Raw genomic sequence first — 6,000 nt, forward strand, 5'->3', positions numbered from 1 at the left:
TTTATAGAGGTTTTAGAGTATAATTCAATTTGGATTATGACAATGATTGGCCATAAATTTGTTTTGCCTTTTAAATGTTGATCACCAACATGTTGTGATTTATTGGCAAGTGACAATTGAAATATAACGAATGTATGGCAAAAATGAGGATCTGTTGAACAGACTTTCATTCAACAGACTTTATCATCTGTTGATCATGATCCGTGTGTAAACAGATGTTGAAATCCTCTGTTGAACTGCATCATCTGTTAAGCCACAGCAAATGTTATCAATCTATGCTTTTGTATTTATCAGCAGAGGACCTTTGGTTCAACAGACTTTTCTTCAACAAATGTTGTCTTCAAGAGAACTTTGGGTTAGCAGACTTTAGCAAAATAGATGTTGAGTGTGTCCTTTTAGTTTCAGATGTTTAAAGATTGTATCATCTGTTAAGTAACGACGGATGTTAGCTTCATGATGCTTTTGTATTCATATTCAGCAGCAGAGGTTCTCTTTTGGTAGACCTTTGCTACAACAGTCTTCGTGTTTATCAGCAAAGGTTGTTTAGAATAACAGACTTTCCTTCAACAAATTTTGTGTTCAACAGAGCTTTTGGTTTGGCGAACTTTATCTAAATAAATGTTGAGTGTATCCCTTTAGTTGTAGATGTTAAAAGACTATTATTTGTATTAGAGGCTCATTCAAGTGAAGTTATGACAATGATCACCCATAAATTTGTTGAAGCCCTTAAAATGTCGATGACTGGCCATAAATTTACAGAGTATAATTCAAGTTGTAATGTATCATGAAAAGCCAATTAAAATAATGGAGAATGTACAACAAAAATTTAAGTTAATATAAATAACAACATAAGCATACATGATTATAATTTAAATATTCGTAAATCGTAAATTTGCAAAATATAGATGTTTGATACATCACCATCCCATAACTTCATCTCAAATGAGATAATACCAACAACCATAACATATTTCATATTTCTGTGGATACCATTGGGCTTCGTGAACTTCTTGGTCCATTGACAAGCCGCGTATCTAAATCCCTTGCCATGCTTCTCCCGTCGAAAGTCAATTACAGTGTCAACTCCATTCAAATTTTCAACTGTCATCTTCAATGATCTATGAATCCTTGATAAGGATGCTACTTTCACATTCAGACGCTTAAAATAAATATAAAATAACAATAATTAATAAGAAATAAATAATGTATTTAAGGAAAGTAACAAATTTTTTAATTATAACAAACATTTAACATCCAAAGAATGAGGCATAATATATTAACAGAACAAACTTACAAAATGTTTACTGCAGTACCATACGAATTCTAAGGGGTATACATCAGGATCAGCTTCATAATCTGAGACAGCGGCATCAAAATCTGCATCGTCGCCATCATCGGATGATTCATCCGATACAACATAATCACTATCAGAATTTGCGTCATTAGATTCTTCAACATCCAACTCGTGATCCATATCTTCGGTAATTGGAGCAACTTCTAATTTGGGTGAGGAAGTATCGTCTTTTGGACTGTCGTTGGCTTTGGGTGCAACAATCTCACATCCATTCAAATCAAAGACAGTAAGCAGAAAGATGTAATCTGCTACGTATCTTAATTGCAGACCCATGTAGTGTATAACCTTTTCCCATCCATCAGTTTTAAAGTAACAATTCCGAAGAGGATCACGTTGAAGTACTACATCAAAAGAGACCCACTGATTCACATAGATCTTAAATGTCTCTTGTAGGATCGTTTGCACGACCAAAATGAGTCGTTCAGAAGAGTTCTAATCAATACGAGAGGCGGAAACAAATGTATCGACTTTAAATCAGCTAGATATACACTTTAATTTTCTTGTTTATTGATATAACAGCGTTTTACAGCTTGGAGACACTTCGGCAGCACCTCGGTACCGGAATCAGAAAAGTTACAAATGAAATCACAAGCACGCTATTTATAGGCAGAGCCATTCCGCACGAAATGGTTTATACGAGATGGCTAGTGCCATTTCGTACGAAATGGACCCATCCATTTCGTGCGAAATGAACAACACCTTCTAAAATTCTATTTTCTCATACAACGTGCCCTGATCTATCTAATCTATTACAAGACTCGATACAAGATGAAGTCGACAGACATCTGTACCAACAGACTCCCCCTTGGATGTTGACGAAGTCTTCAGTGTCGAGTCTTCACAGTCTTCAATCTTTATCAGTCTTTTCGCTCTCTTTCCAAAGTGTCTGACATTGTAAGCATCCTCAATCTTCTCTTTCTCTTTCTCTTCCAGAATCGTAACCTTCCTCTATCTTCTCTTGATCAGATCTCTTGATTTCTTAAGTTCATCAGCATCATCAGCTTGCGTGGATCTTAGGATTCAAACCTGACTCTCTACCATTCAAACTCCCCCTTGAATGTTGATCCATAATCTTCGAATTTAGCAGCTGACATGGATAGCTAGATCGAACCTGGCTTTTATAATTTTCACAGGTTTTAAGATTGTAACCTGGCTCTTTGTAACCACGGGATTTGAACCTGGCATGAGTCTGTCTATTCTCAGGAATCGGAACCTGGCTCTTTCCAAGCTTAATTCCTGCACATTCTCTACCTCAAAATAAATTTCACAAATTTTTAAAATTTGACAATTTTATAGACCACTTGCATGTATCGATCAAATTTTCTGATGACCACTTATAAGAACATCATTTTCTATTTCAAAACAAACTCTTCCAAACCTGTTGTTCATCATGTTTAGCACTTGGAATTTTGAAAATCAACTTTTCAACATCAGTTGTCGAAAATAAGATTAAATAAAATCTTTTTGATTTTTCAAAATTTTATACTAAAACACAATCTTTTTGGGTTTTTGTTTTTAATGAAAGACAGTAAAGTAATATTTACAGACAATATTTTTGTGAGTTTGTGTAAGAGGATCATATCAGTTTATGAGACAAATCACCAACACCGTTAAGCTTTTAAACATTTTAAGTTCTAAACGATTCACTTAGATTGTCAATATACTGATCCACTTAAATTTTTACACAAAGTTCAACTGTTTCGAGATACGAGAATTAGTTGTATTAATTGACTTAAACTTATTCACGTGTCCCACCTCAGAATATACTCCCGTATCCAGACTTCTATATTCAGTCTTACAGGTGAATGTACACTAATGATATCTGTAAATGGGTAATGCGAGACCATGAGAGCTTAGGTTAGAAATTACGTTCAGACAAAGAGTTGATGGCTCGACTTTTAGGTGTGTCCCATTTGGGGATCTTTTCTTCAACAGCACATGATTAGGATTTTTCAATGTTTCATCATTTTTATGCTGAGGGTGAGCTTTAAGATTAAAGCAGTGCAGAATATTATACGAGGACTAGGCTATTGCTTCCGAAAAATCAGAAGTCCTGGTATAATACCCCAGATATCACCACGCACAAAGACCTAGTATGTCAGAAATAGAAAATCTTTCAAACAAGATTTCAGGGGTTACCTATATATCCGAGAGATGTTCCCCACGAAATAAGAAAGTATTTATATATTTAGGTTTATATCTCGAACACAATCTATTAAGCGTGTAAAAACCTACTAGCATATTCGCAATGAGATCGTTTATTACTTTTGACTTTCCAATTCTTTAGCGTGCTGTGATAGTCCACTGATGTACTATCATTTCCTCTTTTTCACAACAAAACTCTTTTTCATTTTTTGATGTTTTTGGATTTTTTCAAATTTTCTAATGTTTATGGATTTTCTTGAAATTTTTACTCCCTTTAAAATGCAAAATCAATTAAAGAAAATTTTGACAAACTAATGAGAATTGCTTCAATTCTCCATCCACTTGACTTAAACAATCAGAACTCCCCCTGACAACAAACTATTTTCCCATTATGATTTCAAAACACTTAAGTTTGTTTTAATCAAAATGGTTTTTCCGGAAATTTAGTTTTGTTTGTCATTTCACAAACTTGGGGGTTCATCACATTGTTTTCAAATTACTACTTGTAGGAATTTAACATATGTAGGCTTTTTTCACAAAAAACATTTTTCAAGAATGATGTCGATTCCTGCTCCACGATTACCAACTTGGGAGCTCCGGCAAGTCCGGATTTTTAGTCATGACAGGTTCTATCCCAGTTACTAACCTGGGATGACCCATCTTCATCTGGTTTCTTCGTTTTCTTTTCATAAAATTCCTTTACCCCTTTGACCTTCCTGTCAATCATTTTTCCAAAAATATTTTGAACTGTGGGGTTAAAAGCTTTTTCAACATCAAATTCTTTCTTTTCAGAAAAGAATTGATTTGAAATTTCAACTTTTCCAATTTTTGTTTTTAAATTTTCAGCCGCAGTGGTGGAAAATTTGCATCATCCAATGGCGGCACTGAATTTTCACTTTTCACCTCAACTTGTGGCTCTTCTGACTTTAATGAGTCAGATTCATTACCAGAAAGTAGCTCTTCTGATTTTGACGAATCAGAATCATCGCTAGAACTATTATTTGATTTCTTAACAACCCACCTTTGGTTGTTAAGATTTCCCTTTCTTTTGTAAAAACTTTTTGAACACTCACCAACCTCAATTTTTGAATTCGTGAAAACTTTAAATTGTTTGGTTGGTGATTCATTCTCAACAACTTTTTCTTTGAGTTTATCAGAGACTCCCTGTTTTGTTTGTATTGCCTTTGGACAGTTCCTGGCAATGTGACCAACTGTTTTGCATTGAAAACAGGTTCTTGTCTCCTTCTTCTGAGCAGCTTCATTCTTCATTCCTTCTTGCTTCTTAGCAAAGAATTCTTTGTTCGATTGCTTCCAGAATGAGCTCTTTTCTTCTTCTTCCGAGCTTGACCCTGAAACAAATATAGTTTTTGGTTTATAAGTTTTCTCATTTTTATGATTTTCTGGTGAAATAAAACCTAATCCTTTCTTTTTGAAATTACCGTTATGGTTTGGTTTCTTTTGAAAACTAGAACCAGAACTGTAACCCTTTTTCTTGTTTAACCTTTGTTGAACTCTTGAGGTGTAAGGTCTAGGTTTTTTAGCAAGATTTACATCTTTTATTTTAGAAATATTAATTTCTGTTAGTTTGAAAACCTTGTTTATCATTTCAGTTTTGACACCTCTTATTGGAAATTCCTCATCAGAATATAATTTGTCTTAATCATTCAAAGTATATGCCACTTTGATTGATTAGTCATTCAAATTATTTTTTGATAACAGAAATTCTTTATTGTAGACCCTTTTGCCCTTTTTGACTATTGGACTTGAAATGTCGGACTCAGACTTTGACTCCTCCGTTTCATCTTTATCCAACACATGATCCACCACTTTCTTCATCAATTGAGATTGTTGATCAGTGTCAGATGCAGTGAAAGTAACATCAATGTTGTCTGGCAAATTATCTGAATGCTTAGATTCCCACTGTAAGTTGGTTACCTTTTTTACTCTTTCTGAATTTGGATTTCGTGGAGAATATCCATTTTCAAGCGGAGGTGGACACTTTTTATAGCCAATACTTTGTTTCTTACCAGAAATCTTCACTTCAATATCCTTTTTTGTTTCGGAATTTTTCTTTTCAGATTTTTCTTCTTCAAACGCCTTCATGCCTTCAACTATGGGGTAAATTATGTCAATCACATAAGAAGAACATGAGTAACTTTTTAACAACTTGTTTACTCTTTCAGTTTCTATCCTCTGAGTTTCTAATTTCTTTTCAAGCTCAGCACACATATCAATGTAATAATTGACCATTTCCTGCTTTATCATGTATGCTCCATTGAGTGTCTTCATGGCTGTAGCTTGTTCACTGCTTGACTCATTATATTGATTCATGGCTTTGTTTAAAACATCATATGATTCTTTCAATATGTTCATGTTGTGAATCAACTCATTGTTGTGTTTTTTCAGAGTTTCACAGTTTTCACAATTCACAAACATCTTTTCTACATCAGCTAATTTTTTAATCTCGAAAACTAGAATTTCTTTGACCTGCTTCTTTATCA

Source organism: Helianthus annuus, chromosome 16 (assembly GCF_002127325.2).
Source record: "Helianthus annuus cultivar XRQ/B chromosome 16, HanXRQr2.0-SUNRISE, whole genome shotgun sequence".
Taxonomy (NCBI): Eukaryota; Viridiplantae; Streptophyta; class Magnoliopsida; order Asterales; family Asteraceae; genus Helianthus; species Helianthus annuus.